Raw genomic sequence first — 20083 nt, 5'->3', positions numbered from 1 at the left:
CATATACATATATACATATATACATATATGTATGTGTATATATATATATATACATATATACATATATACATATATGTATGTGTATATATATATATATATATATATATATATTGTTACAGACACGACTTTGATGTTAAGGTGGGCCGAGCGGAATGGCCGTCGTGTCCGCACAAATTACCCGATTGTACTCGAACGTTGACGAAGCCGCGCCACGCTGGCTCAATAAGGAAAAAGAAGACACACGGCTGAATTATAATGACAGACACCAGGGATACGGTTCTCAAGACCTCCGGAGGAGATTATATTCGTGCGGAAGGTCAGATTACAGGGACGAGAGGTATATCACAGAAAGACAGGCACTTAGACACACTCTTATATTAACCCCGGACAGACGACAGACAAACGGGACAACGGCTGACTCACACGGGGGTTGATGGCAGGAAAGCGGGTATCGATGGCTCCAGGTCCTCCTGGGCTCGGGGGCAGGATCAACACGGTTCGGTCCAGAGATGCGGGGAGGTCTCGTCGCAGCGCTCAGAGGTGACGTTCTTTCTCAGGCGGGGCTTTCTCAGGCCTCTCCAAACTCAGGCGCATCTGTTTCAGCGCTCGCAGGTCCGTCTTTCTCCAGCTGGGGGCGAATCTCTCGTCACATCCGGCGCGTGGCCGCGTATATCCGGCGGGGAGTGACACGCCCTCGGCTCGCCAGCTCCGCCTCGTGGAATCGGCACGTTGCTTCTCATTGGGTGCGTGCGGGGGGTTTACCAGGCTCCGCCCTTGACGAGGAGCTGACAAGGAGCCCCTTCGTGGTAACCCCGTGGAGCGCATGGTCTGGAGCGCATCGTCTGGAGCGCATTGTCGATGGCGGCGAACCGAGCCGGTGGGAGGACGCACACTTCCCCCCGCGCAGCGCCGTGCCCCTCTGTTGTTGTAGACGGGGAAGAAGATGGGAGGAGGTATGGGAAAGGTCCTAAACTCACTACTGATGCCATATAATCACATTCTGGTGCAACGAAGAGTCATGATTAATGGAGACGAGGCCTTAACTGACATAGACTAAGAATAACTAGGAAGATGTCCGAAAGTTGTCTACGTGTGGTGCGGTGGACCTGGGCACGACATTTAATGGGGGAATAAGGGGAAGGTCGGCTCTACTGATTGTTATTTACATGCAATGGGACTAGGGAATGGGGGATTGGGGAAAGTTGGGGAGTATTGGAGAAAATAGGGGAATATTTACAAGCGGATATGGAGGCCAAATTCCATATTCGCAACAATATATATATCAGTCACTATGCGACCTTCATATCATCAGTGGAGAACCGCCAGCAAGGTGTCCCATACAGCTGCTGCTGCACCTTGCTGGGAGCGATACGCACCGCCTGCCACGCGGTGACGTTATCTCTGGTATCCACTCATCATATGGAGTCGACCTGGTTGCGGTTGGGAGTTACTAATAATGGTATCTGTAATCTGGTTCTCCAACCTAATGAGCGGACAACATGATGTCATCGCCATGCACGTCCGCCTTGCCTGCAAAGTTCCAGAGGAACCATCAAGCAGTGCGTCATTACGGATTATAAATACAGATACTGTCACAAGTGCATGCAAAACTCACAGTTACCGACCTGGTTTCGCCCTTGTTGGGGCTTAATCAGGGCAACGCAGTGAGGCTTTCCATACACTTGTAACTCTGTGACCCTTTCGGTTTTTATATCAGTCACTATGCGACCTTCATATCATCAGTGGAGAACCGCCAGCAAGGTGTCCCATACAGCTGCTGCTGCACCTTGCTGGGAGCGATACGCACCGTCTGCCACGCGGTGACGTTATCTCTGGTATCCACTCATCATATGGAGTCGACCTGGCGATGTGCATGGCGATGACGTCATGTTGTCCGCTCATTAGGTTGGAGAACCAGATTACAGATACCATTATTAGTAACTCCCAACCGCAACCAGGTCGACTCCATATGATGAGTGGATACCAAAGATAACGTCACCGCGTGGCAGGCGGTGCGTATCGCTCCCAGCAAGGTGCAGCAGCAGCTGTATGGGACACCTTGCTGGCGGTTCTCCACTGATGATATGAAGGTCGCATAGTGACTGATATAAAAACCGAAAGGGTCACAGAGTTACAAGTGTATGGAAAGCCTCACTGCGTTGCCCTGATTAAGCCCCAACAAGGGCGAAACCAGGTCGGTAACTGTGAGTTTTGCATGCACTTGTGACAGTATCTGTATTTATAATCCGTAATGACGCACTGCTAGATGGTTCCTCTGGAACTTTGCAGGCAAGGCGGACGTGCATGGCGATGACGTCATGTTATCCGCTCATTAGGTTGGAGAACCAGATTACAGATACCATTATATATATATATATATATATATATATATATATATATATATATATATATATATATATATATATATATATATATACAGTATATATATATATATATATACAGTGTATGTATATATATATATATATATATATATATATATATATATAACTGTAAGAAATAGTAGAAACTCCAAAGTACGAGCAGGGCGTCTCATTTGTATTGAATATATAATCGTTAGATTAAATAAGACGCGGACGTAGCTTCAGGACGTCGATCTTTAATTGTCGACAAGCTTTCGACCAACAAAGGTCTTCTTCTGAGTCAGCCCCAAGTTCGACGACTTCCGTCGAACTTGGGGCTGACTCAGAAGAAGACCTTTGTTGGTCGAAAGCTTGTCGACAATTAAAGATCGACGTCCTGAAGCTACGTCCGCGTCTTATTTAATCTAACGATTATATATATATATATATATATATATATATATATATATATATATATATATATATATATATATATATATATATATATATATATATATATATATATATATATATATATATATATAATATATATATATATACATACAGACTTGGCATTTAATATGGAATATTTTTTTTTCTTGACGGGTTTACTTTCTTAACTCAGTATATCAATCTGGTGAGTTTCTTTTACACTTTGGTGATTTATTTGTTAAAAGAACCATGTCACTGATTATCTGTCGCAGCAAGAAGTCAACAACAGGATTATTTCACAGGTGGCGTGGCAAAATGTACGGACAGGTGCATTTGATGATTGGCTTCACAGTCGGGTATACAAGGGTTGTTGCGTTCTGTATTAGTGTAAAACAACTGCTGCACGTCTCCAAAAGTTATTGCTGCTTCCTCTGGAGATGGTCCGTCAACTCGACAATGCTGTTTGTCATGGAGTGGTGGCTTTACGAAATTACGGCATGAAACAGCGTGCTATTGCTCGGCAGTATGGCATCACTCAAGGTCAGGTGTCAAATATCCTGAAACGAAATGCTCAGAGGGGTGTCCCTACTCCAATACCGAGGCCAGGATGTCCCCGCAGAACCACAAGGAGGGATGATCGCCAGCTGCACCGGTTAGTCCGCAATGGCCGTACCAAGTCAGCTAATCGGCTTAGGGCTGAGTGGCAGCAACTGACAAATGTGCCTGTATCCAGAAGGCTAGTCAACCAACGACTGGTTCAAGCAGGTTATCGTGCTAGGCGTCCCTTGAGAAAGCCACGCCTGACCAGACAACACCGCCAGCGCCGATTGCAGTGGGCCAGAGAGCACCGTCAATGGCAGCCACGACACTGGAATCACGTGATCTTCAGTGACGAGTCCAGATTCTTTTATATTTTTTTTTGTATACTGAATCGAGACTCGTGAAAGAGCTAACATTTACTTCACAAACAAATCAACCAGACAAACAAAATATATAAAAAGAGGGAGCGGAAAACAAGATGGGGAGAGAAGGGGAAGCACACAAACACAACATTTGAGAGCAGGGAGATGTGTGGAAGGGAGAGGGCTTGGGGGTAGGAGTTGTGGGAAGGGGGAGGGGGAGGGGGGGAGGGAGAAGTATAAAACACAAGGACACCAAGGACTTCCAGGACAGAAGTTGGTATTTCAAAAAAGTGGAATTGGGGTGAAATTAGGGGGGGTAGAAAAGACCAAGGTTTTGGATGGGGGAAGATAAGAGAAGGTGGTGAACAGCTGTTTTAAAGACCTGGAGGGTGGAGTGGGATTGAAGAGAGTGAGGGAGTTTGTTCCAGAGGCGGGAGAAAAGAGGAATGAAGGAGTGAAGGTGAGCAGAGAGTCTTGATTTTGGCAGTTTGACCATGAGAGGGTTGCAGGCAGATCTTGTGCGACCTGTAGGAATATTTGCGGGACAGAGCCCAGAGAGAGAGCTGGGGGGGCAAGGCCAGAGAGGAGTCGGTCGAAGACGGAAAGACCACCAACCTGCCTGCTGTGAGTGAGTGAGAGGCCCTTGGAGTTAGCTTCATCGCGGGAGATTCCAATGATTCTGAATGCTTTGGTTTCAACAGCGTGAAGACGAGCTAGGTGTGAGGCAGGAGCACCAGCCCAGAGGGGAGAGCAGTATTCCATTGAGCTGCGGATGAAAGCCTTGTATGTGGTGAGGAGCTCAGGTGTGCCAAGGAAGGACTTCGCACGACGGAGGATGCCCAGTCGGTGACTGGCTTTGGAGGCCAGATTTGAAATGTGGTTTTCCCAGGAAAGATCATGGCAGATAGTGAGACCCAAAAGCTTGAGTGACAGAACTTCTTGGAGAGGATTATTCAGAAAGTGGATGGGAGGGTTGTCCAGTCGGTCTTTTCGGAGAGACATCGTAAGAGTGTGAGATTTGTCAGGACTGAAAGACATGTTCCACTTGTTTGCCCAATCTGTGATTTTGTCCAGGTCTGCAGAGAGTGAGGAGGTTGCAGACTGCCGATCTGAGGGATGAAGAATGGAGCGGCAGAGAGTATAGTCATCAGCAAAGGGATACAGAGGATTTTCAAGAGAGTCGGAGAGATCATTGATGAAGACCAGAAACAGCACAGGGCCCAGAACACTGCCTTGTGGAACTCCAGCCTGAACAGGAAGAGGAGATGAGAGAAACCCATTCAGGGCCACACGTTGACTACGACTAGAGAGGAAGTCCGCCAGCCATGCGTGGAGATTTCCATGGATACCAAAAGAGGAGAGTTTGGTGAGCAGAGCGGGGTGCCAGACCGTATCGAAGGCACGTGATATGTCAAGGGAGACTGCTCTCATTTCCTGTTTGGCATTGAGGACCTCCATCCATTGTTGAGAAAGCAGAAGCAGCATGTCCAGAGTAGAGTGTCCAGGTCTGAAACCAAAATTGATGATCAGAGATCAAGCCATTGGAGAAGAGTGTTACGTGGTCCCCTCGGTGAATACCTGGTCTCGGTGACCCCCGGACCGTGAGAGGAACTTCGCCAGAAAGCTGTATTATATATGCGCTTTCGCCACGCAATCCATATGAATTTCACCCAAGAGACAACTGATGTTCAAGGATATATTTCCAATGGTAATGATACCATACAATTTCAATGACACAACCACGGAGATTTTCCCCGAGCAATCAACAATACACAACCATCAACAATTCCCAATCCCCAATCAATTCCCTATGAGTAAGATGGCCATCTTATATATGTGTGTCCCGGTGAGTACTCACGACCCCCTTTTGGTCTCGGTCCCGCACAATGTCTCTGGGCCCCTCCTGACCAAGATGATGGTCGGCGTCGCCGCACTTGGGCGGTTGAACGAACCCCGGGTGGACGTGTTTCCACCGGGCAGGTATCGTACCAGGCACCCCGGCTACAGCCCCTCGTGGCCCCGCGGAGCGGGTACGGGAAAGCAGGCCAAAAGCCCCACGCCGCTTGCCAGGCGTGTTAGGCCCCAACGGGCGACCCGTACGCGTCTTTTTAGATGGGGTCGCGGGCGGGGCCAAACGCTGGGTCGGTGCACGGCCACACGACAGTTTGACGTCCACCGGGCAGGTATCCGTCCCGGTAACTCCTCTCGCCAGACAGGCTCGGGAACGCCGCTTTCCACACGGCTCAATCAATCCCACCTTTCGTCGGCGCGGGGCGAGGAAGAAGAATACCCGTCCTTTTTTCCTCGTGTCTTTTTCCTTCCGTTTCCGGTCACTTCCGTTTCCGGCCACTTTTTCAGAAGGGCTCCTGACCCTCCAACCACAACAACTACACAACAACTTAATATACTACACACGGATAAGCAAAGACCTGAATGGTAATTCACATACATTCACATAAATATGTAACACTCCCCCCCCTTCAAGAAAGAAAGTTTGAACCCAGCGAAAACTTTCTTTGCCGGCCAATTTGGAGAAACAAACCAGATAACTCAACCCCCCCCCCCCCCCCCAGATTAACTCAATCTGGACAAAGCGTGCGCCACGACATTGTAACGGCCCCGTACATGTTCAATTTCCAAGTTGAACCCCTGCAAAGCCAAACTCCATCTCATCAACCTCTGATTTTTATTTTTCATTCTTTGAATGAAGGTTAAGGGGTTGATCAAAGATCCAAAGTTAAGCCCCTCGATAGCACTTTTTCCGGGAGGCCAAGCCGAGTATTCACTACATGGATGCCTTTAGGAACGTGGAGTTCACGGTTAGTCCGTGCAGGAAAGATCTCTACATGGGCGCCTTGAGGAACGTGGAGTTCACGGTTAGTCCGTGCATGAAAGTTCACTACATGGACGCCTTTAGGAACGGCGTTCACGGTTAATCCGTGTAGGAATCTTGGCTCGGCGGCTCCGCCGCATTCAGTGCTTCAACTTCTCAGAACTTCCCTAATACTTAGGGTGGGACCACTTGTCCCTGTAGTCCCATGAATAGCGGTCTCCTTCTCGGCCACTACTTTGCCAATCCTTCCTTCGGGAGCGGCCGTAACTCAGGGAGCCTCCATAATAATATTGATTGCGGCCACCACCAAAACTACCGCCCAGTTGTCCTCTCCTGTAGACCTCTCGACGTCTACGAAATGCCTTCCCTACTGTTATGGTCCGACCCTCCAAATCCTTGCCATTCCAATTCTTCTCTGCCTCTCTGGCGTCTTTTGTGCTGGCAAACGTGACAAAGCCGAACCCTCTTGACTGTTGCGTTTCCCAGTCTCTTACCAACCGCACTTCCACCAGCGGCCCATATCTGTTGAAGACAGAGGTCAGAACTTCTTCCTCTGTTTTGAAGTTCAGTCCCCCTACAAATAACTTGGCACTTTTGTCGCCATCCCGAGCTGGTGTGGCGTTATTTTCCCTGCTGGGCTCTTTATCAACCCTCAGGTTACCATAAACTTGACCCCCGGCCAAATCATTCCCGATAACCACAGATACACCCTCTACAGGAAGCGTGGCTTGTAAACCGACGGTGACCGGTCCTGACACCAAATCGGACTCCAAATGGATGACCTGAAGGGGAGCACTAACACCGCCCCCGATCCCCTGTAAACGAACACTATCCCCCGTTGCCGTCTCCTCGGACCATGGCAAAATGCCTTCAAGCATTAAAGATTGATGTGCCCCTGTGTCCCTCAATATCCTAACCGGTTTCCGGTTAGTCGAGGCTCCATCCCGTGACACAAACCCCTCTGAAATAAATGGTTGGTAACCCTTTTGATGGCGATTTCTCACAATGGCCATTGCGTTTGGAGTCGTAGTAGTCGGACTCCGCTCTGGGTCTTCGCTTTTCAAGCGGTAACAACTGGACATCAAGTGTCCAGGTTTCTTGCAAAAAGCGCAAGTAGGCCCGGAGGAAAAACTCGTGGTCTGCCTCGGGCCCCCCGAACTATAAGTTTGTCTTGGGCCCGCATCCCTCTGATTTCGAACAGGTGGGGTATCATAGTTGTCCCCATAATCATCTCGAGGCCGCCGCCATGTATGGTCGTTCTCCGCACCTGCTGTTCCCCACCTCCCCTACGGAGATCTAGGCGAGGAGTTAGGTTCGTGGACCCCTATTCGGTGGGTTAAGGCATAATCATCTGCCATGGTGGCTGCGTCCCACAACTTTGGTACTTTCTTTTCCTGCAGGTACACTTTGATGTCCTCGTGGACACACTGCTGGAATTCCTCCACCAGGATCAAGTCCCGCAATGTCTCGAAGTCTTTCCCGACTCCTTTTGACTCACACCACCGATCAAACATGTTTTCTTTCACTCTGGCAAACTCCACATGGGTCTCACTCTCCCTCTTCCTGGCATTCCTGAATTTTTGCCTGTAAGCTTCCGGAACCAACTCATACGCTTTGAGGATGTGCGTCTTCAGTACCTCATAATCTGCACATTGGTCCATTGGTAGCGCCGAATAAATTTCCTGAGCTTTCCCCACCAGCACACTTTGCACGAGTATGGTCCAGGCCTCCTCCGGCCAGTTTAATTGTCGAGCCACTTTCTCAAAGTGTGGAAAAAATTTCGCGACTTCTTTTTCACTGAACGGTGGAACCAGCCTCACATGTCTGCCCACATCCCAGGTTTTCTGGTTAGGCGTCGACCCCGTCAGCAAGGGTGGTGCCTCTCCCCGTTCTCTCATTAACTCCAGCTCCTTGAATTTGATTTCTTGCTGAAGCTCCATGTCACGTTCCTTTAATTCCCTTTCCGCTTTTCTCTCCTCTGCTTCGAGGTCCCTTGCAGCTCTCCTCTCCTCCGCTTTTCTCCCTTCTAACCTTTCCTGGAGTTCTCGTTCCACTCTCCTTTCCTCTGCTTGTTTCTCTTCTCTCCTCTCTTCTGCTTTCCTTTCTTCTTCTGCTCTTTCCTTTTCTGCTTTCCTTTCTTCTTCTGCTCTTTCCTTTTCTGCTTTCCTTTCTTCTTCTGCTCTTTCCTTTTCTGCTTTCCTTTCTTCTTCTTTAATCCGTTCCTGGCTCCGTAATTGCAACTCCAGTTTCCGGAGCTCAACATCTTCTGGTTCTTCGGGTAGCCACTCCCAGGCTAACTCGTCCCATGTTCCTAATCCCACCATAGATTGTATCACCGTGGCCTGCAACTCTGCCTTCCTCAAATTAGTTCGGACCTCCAAGTTAAAATGTTTGGCCAATTTCAAGAGGTCCGACTTTAGCAACGCTCGGAACTGTGCCTCACTCGGGGTTACCACAAAGTTCTGTGCCACAAACGCCATGGTGCCTATCGTTAACACCTGTTAACCTTCACCCAAGACTTTACCCCAATTTCTCAAAAATTTTTACCAATTAATAATTAATTAAATAAATTAAATAACAAGAGGAAAGATTTCATATCTGAAGCAATGATGGAAATCCATGACTTTGCTGATAATTGGGAGAAGGCTGATTGGTCTGTAGTTGCTGGGATCTGTTTTTGCACCTTTTTTGTGCAAAGCGGTGATGTTGGCAGATGTCCAAGCAGAAATGGAAGATGACCTTGAGCAAAAGAGGGGGTGAAGAGAACAGAGAGAGGGAGTGAAAGAGCGGAAGAACAGGATTTTAGGGGACCCGTGGGCTGATGCCGTCAGGTCCAGTTGCAGAATCTGAGTCGAGGGTTGACAGAAACTTTTCCACCTTGTCAGGAGGAAAGGACACAGAGTCCAGGAGCAGCTGGGTACGACTGGGTACGGTGGTACAGAGAGGGATGGGTTTGGGACACAAGATTTAGAGGCAAACACAGAGTTGAGGCATTCAGCTTTTTCACGTGCGGAGTCAGCCGTGTGGCCATTTGAGGTGAGGGAGGAGATGGAGGGGGAACAAACACCAGAAACAGATTTGACCAGACGCCACCAGGATTTGGAAGAGGGAGACAGATAAGAGAGTTCGGTCCTGAGAACGGATAGATATTGTTTCCTGGCTCTCCTGAGGGTGGACACACACTTGTTTCGGGCTTTGTGAAAGGAAATGAGATTTCCTTCCGTTGGATTTGCTTTCCAGGAGACGAAAGCAAGTTGTTTCTGGGCAATAGCCTCACCACAAGATTCCATGTACCATGGACGGGAGGAAGGGTATGACAACAGAAGACGAGATGGGATAAATCTGTGCCTGAGAGAGCAGTTTGCTTTGGAAGAATTCCCAGGAAGAATTTATGTCAGAGGCAGTAGAGATGGGAGACCAGTCCAGATGATTGATGGCTGCTTGAAGACCGTGCCAGTTGGCCTGAGTGAAATGCCAGACTCGTCGACGCTGAGGAGGCTCTCTGAGAATGGTCAGAGAGATGTCCACTTTAACAAGCAAATGATCAGAAGAGCCGATTGGAGCAGAAGAAGAGCAGCAGACATTTTCAGGGAAGTTAGTCATAACCAAGTCCAGAAGAGAAGATGCTCCGTTGACTGAAATCCGGGTCGGGAAATTGACAGATTGTGTCAGTCCCAGTGAGTCACAGAGGTCCTTTGCTGAAGAGCCATGGCTGGTGAGAGAGGTACCCACACCCAGCCAACAGGCATGGTGACAGTTGAAATCACCACATATGAGGAAGAGAGAGTTGGGATGGGTAGATAGAAGTTGGTCCATATTCTCAGACAGCGAGATGTAGACGGGGTCATCACTGTTTGGTGGACGGTACAACACACATATGAACAAAAGGTGGGAGCGAAGGGGAAGCCGTAGCCAAAGGTATTCCTGGGGGTGAGGTGGAGAGAGGGCAGTGCAGGGCGAGTGAGGAAGAGAGTTTTTTATAAAGATAGCAACCCCACCTCCAGGACGAGGCTCAGGTCTATCATACCGGAGGAGGGAGTAACCTGGGAGAGATACCAAGGAATCAGAGACATCATGAAGGAGGAAAGTTTCTGTTAAGCAGATCACGTCTGGTTTGTCAGAAGCAACCTGTATGGAGAGATCAGACAAGTTTGAGCGGAGGCCCCAGATGTTTGAGGTCCATACTGTTAAGGAAGAGGAAGGGGGAACATCGGATACAGAACAGGGGGGGGGGGGGGGGGGGGGGGGGGGGAAGCGGTAGGGTAAGATGTGGAAGAGGAGGAAGAGGTAGGGAGAGCTGTTGAAGGTGTGTCGGAGATTACAGAATAGCTTGGAGAAAGGGAAGAATGGGGCGGACAAAAGGTTTGATGGTGATTGGGAGAGGCGCAGTGAGGTGTTATTTGACGAGGGGGAAGAGCGAGGCAGAAGGTTGAGGGAGATGAAGGTGAAAGTTGGAAGGGGGAAGAAGCGGGGAGGACGCTTTGAGGAGGAGGGGTGAGAGGAGTCTAGGAGGGGAGGAGCGAGGGAGAGTCTCGGAGGGGAGGGGTGTGGGGGAAGATTTGAAAGAGATGGGTGATGGGGATGATTTGGAGGGGAGGGGCAAGGGGGTAGATTTAGAGGGGAGGGGTGATGGGAAATGGGATTTTGGGGTGATGGGATTTTGAAAAGTGTACGATTAATGGGAAACAAACATTTATTGCAAAATGAGTTTCTTGAGACATTTGAGTGAAAAATACGTTTGAGGACGCTGGAGGGAGGATGGAGTGCTGGAGAGTTTAGGGAATGAATGAAAGATGCACTATAAGAGATGGAATTTTTTTTCGGAATGAATAGATTTGGTGAGTAAGTCGAAAGCATCCTTTTATAGAAGAAGAAGAAGAAGGTGTTATCGAATATGACAGAATACAGGTCTTCAGGGGACAGATTAGAAATTTTTTAACAACGTGATCACGTGATCACAAACAACGTGGTCGAAGAACGAACGAACAAATAAGAACGAATAAACGAATAAGAACAGAAGGAAATGTTTTTTTTTTTTTTTTTTTTTTGAGATTTTAAAACAAGGAAGTATGGGGTGAAAAGACCGTGAAAAACAGAGACCGGAAAGTAATTGCAGCGCGATCGAAGAACCGCTGAGACAAAAACAAATCCTCAAGCCAATGTCGGACATGGTAGCCTAGTACTACACTTAGGCCTCAGAATACGCGATATGAAAGACCGACGATTCTGTACACAGGTATGAAAAACCAACACCAAGAATACTATTAAAGACACCCCAATAGGTACATACACCGAGAGAAAGATACAGTTTCGACAAAAACACAATTGTGAAAAGTTACTTAACTTCGAAAGCGAGCGCGCATGGACCGGTTTGAAGAGACGAGACCTCCCGCGTCTATCGTCAAGATGGCCGCGTCCGAGTGCGCAGACAAGTGCATGAAGCCTACAACAAAGATTGTATAGTGCCAAGAGTCCGAGGTGGTGGGGTGACCGTTTGGGCTGCTTTTCATGCAGGGGTCAAAACTGACCTGGTTGTTCTGAATGGAAACCTGAACCGGTTCAAGTACAGGGCCATTCTGGAAGAAATATTGCTTCCATTTGCTCGTGCAGCCTTTCGAGGAAACTTTGTCTTCCAAGATGACAATGCACGGCCTCATCGTGCTCGCATGATCCAACACTTTCTTGCTGACCGTGGTGTAGAGCATATGGAGTGGCCTGCCATGTCCCCGGATATGAATCCGATAGAGAACTTGTGGGCAGAATTAACGCGTCAAATCGACCACTTGGACCAGCAGCCGACCTCTGTGCGTGAATTGCAGCAGGCTATTGTCACTGCATGGCAAGCGATTCCTGTCTAAACCTTGGCAAATCTCGTGAACAGCATGCCTCAACGTGTACGTGCTCTCCTGAATGCTCGTGGGGGTTACACGAAGTACTGAACTGTAATTTTACTGTCCGTAATCCCAGTCGTAATTTAACTTTTGTTTTTGTTAAAAACATTTTTGGCTAATGTGCAAAATAAAGAGATACTTCTGGAAAACGTACAGAAGTTTAACACAGTACTGTCCATGAATTGAGTTCGATATCAGTTTACATCACTTTCAAGGATCAATTTATTTGTTTCAAAATGTCAAATGTGGTTTTTGTTTCTTTTAAAGGTCACATTAACAAAATCTAGAATATTTCAACATAATTCCAATGAAATTTTGGTTCTAAGACATCTTGAAAAGTAAGTCCACCCCCACAAAAAAAATTTCCATATTAAATGCCAAGTCTGCATATAATAATAATAATAATAATGCATTTATTTTATATAGCACTTTTCAGGGAGCCCAAAGACGCTTTGACAGAGTGCAAAACATAATGCATAGCAAAACATAAAAACAATTTCAAAAAACAAGAATCAATAGGGAAATATTCAAAGCAAAAAGGAGGGGGAAGGGGAAGAGATAGTCAGGGGTTAAATGCTGTGGGTTAAATGTTGAATGCAGTGTTGAACAGGTGGGTCTTGAGTGATGTTTTGAATGTGGTGAGTGAGGAGGAGTCTCTGATGGTGTGAGGTAGTGAGTTCCAGAGGGTGGGAGCAGCGATGGAGAAGGCCCTGTCCCCCCAGGATCTGAATTTGGTCCGGATGGGGGGGGGGGGGGGGGTCAGGAGGTTGGTACCAGCAGAGCGGAGGTTGCGGTTGGGAGTGTGTCTGGAGAGGAGGTCAGCCAGGTAGGATGGGGCCAGGTTATGGAGGGCTTTGTAGGTCAAGAGGAGGATTTTGTACTGGATTCTGGGAGATGGGGAGCCAGTGAAGCTTGTAAAGGACGGGGGTGATGTGGTCACGGGTCCGGGAATGGGTGAGTGGACAGGCAGCGGAGTTCTGAATGTATTGGAGTTTATTGGTGATTGTTGAGGGTGAACCATAGAGGAGGCTATTGCAGTAGTCCAGACGGGAGGTGATGAAGGCGTGGATGAGGGTTTCTGCAGCCGTGGAGGAGAGGGATGGACAGAGATGGGCGATGTTTTTCAGGTCAAAGAAGGCTGTCTTTGTGATCTGTTTAATGTATTTGTCGAAGGAGAGGGTTTGGTCAAAGATGATGCCAAGATTCCGGATGTGAGGGGAGGTGGATACTGGGATACCGTCGATGTTGAGGGCAAAGTTATTGGTGGATTTTATGAGCGTTTTTGGGCCAATGATGATTATTTCAGATTTATCATAGTTAAATTTGAGGAAGTTAATTTGAAGCCAGGATTTTATTTCAGTGATGCAGTTTGTCAGGATAGAGTGGGTGTCGGTGGAGATGGACTTGGTGGAGATGAAAAGCTGGATGGCATCGGCGAAGCAGTGGAATTGGAGACCATGACGCCGGATTAAGTGACCGAGGGGGGACAGGTAAACGATGAAGAGGAGGGGGCCAAGAACTGAACCTTGGGGGACACCTTGGGGGAGGGGAGCAGTGGGGGATTTGCAGTTATTGATGGAGATGAACTGGCGTCTGTCAGAGAGGTATGATTTAATCCAAGAGAGGGCAGTGCCAGTAACGTTAAAGGTGGTTTCAAGTCGGGTGAGGAGGATGGTGTGATCGATGGTGTCAAAGGCGGCGCTGAGGTCGAGGATGATGAGAATGTTGAGGTTGCCAGCATCAGAGGAGAGGAGAAGGTCGTTGCTGATTTTGAGGAGAGCAGTTTCAGTACTGTGGTTGGAGCGGAATCCGGATTGGAATGTTTCATACAGGTTATTGGCAGAGAGGTGATGTTTGAGTTGAGCGGCTACAGCACATTCCAAAACTTTCGACAGAAAGGGTAGGTTGGAGATGGGTCTGAAGTTTTTAGGGTGTCAGGGTTTAGTCCAGGTTTTTTCAGAATGGGGGTAACAGCAGCAATTTTGAGGGATGGTGGGACGATGCCTGTAGACAGGGAGGAGTTTATTGTTGCAATGATAAGTGGAGAGAGAGCAGGAAGGGAGGCCTTGACAAAGCTGGAGGGGATGGGGTCAAGAGTGCAGGTGGCAGTTTTCATTCCTATGAGGAGTTCAGAGAGGTCAGTAGGGGAGATTGGGGAGAATTGAGACAGGGGATGGCAGGATAAGGGGGGGGCAGGTGGTTTGAGGGGGAGCGGGTGTGGCGGTGGTCAAGCTGTTGTAGATGTTTTCAACTTTGCGTTGGAAGAATGAAAGGAAGGAGATGCAGTTGTCTACTGTGAATGACTGGGTGGTGGTGTTCAGGGGGCTGAGGAGTTTGTTTATTGTAGAGAAGTGTGCTTTTGGGTTTCCGGAGCCAGAGTGGATAATTTGAGAGTAGTAGGCGGAGCGGGCGTGGGAGAGGGCATCTTTGTAGTGTTGTAGGTGGTCCGTGTAGGCTTGGGAGTGAATTGTGAGACCTGTTTTATTGCGGAGTCTTTCAAGTTGGCGAGCACGAGTTTTCATCAGGCGGAGTTCAGTGGTAAACCAGGGAGCAGAATGGGTGAAAGAAACTGTTTTGGTTTTTGTAGGTGCACGTTGTTCAAGGCAGGAGGAGAGAGTGTGATTGTAGTAGTCAGTGAGATCAGAAGGGTTGTGGAGGTCAACGAAGGGAGAAGTGGACATTTTTTCAGAGAGGGTGGATGAGAATGAGGTAGGTGAAAGAGCGTTTAGCTTACGGAAGTTGATAGTGCGATAATGCCTTGGTGTTGGGGCGGGGATGTTGATGGTCATAGTGATGGCTAAGTGGTCAGAGAGGGTGAGGTCGGAGCCAGAGAGATGGTGCAAGATTAATCCAGTAGAGCAGACAAGGTCCAAAATGTGACCACGGTTATGGGTAGGAAAGTTGACATGTTGAGTGAGGTTAAAGCAGGTGAGTAAATCAGTGAAGTCAGTGGTTATCGTGGAGTCAGTGGAGTCCATGTGGATATTGAAATCACCAAGGAGGAGGATTGAGGGGAGAGGGAACATAGCTGGGTCAGAAAGTAGGAGAAGTCAGACAGGAATGATGGGTGTGGTTTGGGAGGGCGGTAGACAACAGCCATGACTGACTGTGTGTGACCAGAGAGTTTAAAAGCCATGTGTTCAAATGATGGAGCAGATGCGATGGAGATGAGGCTGGTCCTGATGTCTTGTCGGTGAATAACGGCAATTCCACCACCTCGGCCCTCAGAGCATGGTTTATTGATGTAGGAATATCCATTGGGTGTGGTGAGGTTGAGTGTGAAGTAGTCCAGAGGTTGTTGCCAGGTTTCAGTGAGACAGAGAAAGTCCAGTTTATTTTCCAGGATGTAGTCGTTGAGGATGAGGGATTTGTTGTTGAGGGACCGGGTATTGAACAGGGTGAGCTTGATGTTGTTTTGTATGGCGGGGATGAACTCAGGTGATGTGGCCAGGGTTCGCAGACAGGAGGTGCGATTGTGTGCGTTGCTGTGACCAGGTGCGCTGGGACGATGAGTGGGAGTGCGCTGAGCCGACCAGAGGACTGGGATGGAGTGACCTGATTGTAAATGAACAAACTTACGACCGGAGCGATATGTATGTATATATATATATATACGTATATATATATATATATATATATATATATATATATATAAATATATATATATATATATATATATATATATATATATATATATATATATATATATATATATATATATATATATATATATATATGTATATATATATATATATGTATATATATATATATGTATATATATATATATATATGTATATATATATATATATGTATATATATATATATATATATATGTATATATATATATATGTATGTATATATATATATATATATGTATATATATATATATGTATGTATATATATATATATATGTATATATATATATATGTATGTATATATATATATATGTATGTATATATATATGTATGTATATATATATATATATATATATATATACATATATATATATATATATATATATATATATATATATATATGTATGTATATATGTATGTATGTATATATGTATGTATATATATATGTATGTATATATATATGTATGTATATATATATATGTATGTATATATTGTTACAGACGTGGCTTAGATGTTATTCACCGAGGGGTTTTGGGATGACCACGTCTGCACAAGATTATACTCGATATTATACCCGAACGTTGACTAGTCGCGCGATGCTGGCTCAATAAGAAAAAGAAGACACCCGGCTGGATTACAATAACACAATACGACACCAATGTTTCAATTCTCAAGACCTCCGGAGGAGATTATATTCGTACGGAAAGGTTAGATTACAGGGACGAGAGGTACATCATAGGAAGACAGGCACTTAGACACAATCTTATATTATTCCCGGACAGACGACAGGTAAACGGGACAACGGCTGACTCACACGGGGGTTGATGGCAGGAAAGCGGTTGTCGATGGCTCCAGGTGCACCTGTGCTCAAAGGTTAGAATCGACCCGGTCCGGTCCAGAGATGCGGGAGGTTTCAGCGCTCGGAGGTAACGTTCTTTCACAGGCGGGCCTTTCTCTCTCAGCGCTCGCAGGTCCTTCTTTCTCCAGCTCGGGGCGCATCTCACGTCACATCCGGCGCGTGGCCGCGTATATCCGGCGGGGAGTGACACGCCCTCGGCTCGTTAGCTCCGCCTCGTGGAATCGGCACGTTGCTTCTCATTGGGTGCGTGCGGGGGGTTTACCAGGCTCCGCCCTTGACGAGGAGCTGACAAGGAGCCCCTTCGTGGTAACCCCGTGGAGCGCGTGGTCAATGGCGCTAATCGAGCCGGTGTGAGGACGCATCCTCCCCCGCTCCGCCGCCATCTCCTCTGTTGTTGTTGTAATTGTTGGGGAAGAAGATGGAAGGAGGTATGGGAAAGGTCCTAAACTCACTACTGGTGCCATATAATCACATTCTGGTGCAACAAAGAGTCATAATTAATGGAAACGAGGCCTTAACTGACATAGATTAAGAATAACTAGCAAGATGTCCGAAAGTTGTCTACGTGTGGTGCGGTGGACCTGGGCACGACATTTAATGGGGGAATAAGGGGAAGGTCGGCTCTACTGATTGTTATTTACATGCAATGGGACTAGGGAATGGGGGATTGGGGAAAGTTGGGGAGTATTGGAGAAAATAGGGGAATATTTACAAGCGGATATGGAGGCCAAATTCCATATTCGCAACATTGCACCCTTCTCTACCCTCGGGGCGTCCCGACCCGATAAATTTTTACCTACTTTAGTGTGGCACGCAATGTAGTTCCCTCTACTATTAACTCTACCCTGAGTGCGACAGTTTTACAGATATTCACAAATGAGTAAATATGTCCCCCTGTGACGTTGCACCCTTCTCCTCACAGAAACACACCCACAGGATAACCGAATCCGGAAAGAATTCTCAAACTAAACATACAGCCGGTAGGGAGCATTATTTACAAGATTACGTTGATATCTACACTACGATCCAGGACCTGTCTTTGGAGGAACACATGCAGATGTTATGCATAGAGAGAGCGCGCTTGCCAGCATCGATACACCAACCCACGAGTGCTCTGTGGCCGACGGCCTTTAATAACGTGCAGAGCACCCTTCCCGAGCATCAACAGCACCACCCCACCACCAATCGGTGCAGTCACCATTGTTCATTGGAATAAAAATAAATTCGACAACCCCTAACCCTGCAGGTGTCTCTTGCTCTTCTTGTGGTGCACTTGGTGGTGTTAATTAACAGTGGTTCACCTTTATGGCATAGGTGCCACGTTGACCCATAGGTCCATCCCCGGGTGGTGCTTGGCCGCAAACGAACTGCGGTCCATTGTGGGTGGCCACAAACATTGCGGTCCATATGGTGTATCGATCCCGGCAGCAAACAGCGAAAGTGCAGGCCCACAACTGCGCAGCCAGCACCTCTCTCTCCTCTCTCTCTACCCCAAAGCCAGATCCTCGGAGGTGGGAGACAAAAGAAGAACCAAGTAAGTAAGGTGGTAAGGGCGCAAAAGTGCACGCAATATAAGGTAATGCACACTGGGGGCACATGGGAACCAGGTGAGACAGGTACGTTCCTATCGTACGCCCCCCCCCCCCCCCACCAGGTAACCTACATGGCCCCTCCCTTACCCCGAACTGTATCCACACAACACAACACTACCCATAAACATCTACTTTACAAATCAACAAACATCCCTACTGTCTTCCCCGTTCCTCCCATAAACCAAATTCGTCTTCTCTCCCTCCTAACCAATCAAATTTGCCATTTTCAACTCTCATCAAAATTTGCCATTTTCAACTCAACATCAAAATTTGCCATTTTCAACTCAACATCAAAATTTGCCATTACCAATTCATCATCAGTCCCTCCTAGGGAGGGAGAGATGGAATCACCCCAATGTCTCATCCACGTCGTGATGCGTCTCACAAATCCTCACAGCAATCTCATTTCCTGCACAAAACAAAGAAAACACAGGTGTGGAGTCATCATCATCACCACAGGTAAGTGGCTGCGTATGGTGCGACAGGTTCATCAATCCTAACTATCGCCTAAATGACTTTAACAACTTTACACTACCCGGGGTCTTTCTCCGGCCAAACCATTGGCCCTCTTACACTATGGGTTCTAAAAACCAATTCCCATTGGCCAAACTGTGGTGCTCTTCAATTTGGGGTCTCACTCCCCCGATTCATCTCCCGGTGCCCTCGTACAATTTCTGGGCTGCGACGTGTACCTCTCCCAGTGGGTCTACCCACCTGCACACCTCCACCACTGCAGTTGCCTCCGAGCTTACCTGCTCCTTACCCTAACCTAACTACCAGGGGAAGGCCCTCTGGCTCTCTCCCCACTCCGTGCCCTCTCTGGCACTGGGCTGCCCGATCCACACCCGGGATCCTCAGGCACCCACTCACAACTACCGGCTCCCAGAGCCCACCTGCGGCCTCACCTGGCCGACATCCTCACAGTGGTGGAGTGCCCAACCAACTACACACACTAACAGGCTACACGCCCAGCCATTTCCACAACACTAATGCACCCATTCACAACACCATTCTGCAACCGCACCACAAATGCCAATATCCAACCACAATTTACCTGCACCCTCTACCTAACACTTACACTACCCGCCCCGGGTACTCGTGAAAGGGGTCCACTCTTCCCCCATCCACACCTTCGCACCATGCACACCACTCCGTACCACTCACTCCAACTCTCTCCACACACCTGTACCTGCACACCTGTGCTCTCACACCTGGTGCCACCTGCACCCTTCTCTCCCCAAGCGCATTCGCGCTGATCCACACACTCACGACTCATACACTGCTCCACACACCTGTCCAATTGCACTCCTGTGCAATCACACCTGTTCCATCCTCACACACACGGCATCATCTCAGCTAACTACTCCCTTCTGAAACTTGCGCTTCCCAGTCGTCCCTTTAAACTATTGCGCTCCCACGTCATTATCATCCACACTAATCTACCTGCGTCCCCACTACAGGTATCAGTCACTAACTAACCTTAACGTTACCTACTGTCATCTTCTAGATCCCTACACACAATATCCTAACCCACCCGGGCTAGTTTTCACTGCCATACACCCCATAAGCTATTGCTCCT

General features: G+C 47.7%; 1 long non-coding RNA gene across 1 annotated transcript; it reads right to left on the bottom strand.

The window, feature by feature from the left end:
* Positions 1-276: 276 nt before the first annotated feature.
* On the bottom strand, positions 277-18416 carry LOC144888321 (uncharacterized). Its single transcript, XR_013620914.1, has 2 exons — positions 18214-18416; positions 277-919 (listed from the first exon to the last, which is right to left on the bottom strand). It is a non-coding gene; the product is annotated as an uncharacterized LOC144888321 (long non-coding RNA).
* Between the last annotated feature and the right edge of the window lie 1667 nt (positions 18417-20083).

The sequence above is a fragment of the Myxine glutinosa genome, chromosome 11 (genome assembly GCF_964187855.1).
Source record: "Myxine glutinosa chromosome 11, kmMyxGlut1.1, whole genome shotgun sequence".
NCBI classification, from domain to species: domain Eukaryota; kingdom Metazoa; phylum Chordata; class Myxini; order Myxiniformes; family Myxinidae; genus Myxine; species Myxine glutinosa.
This window is presented reverse-complemented; position numbering and strand designations above follow the sequence as displayed.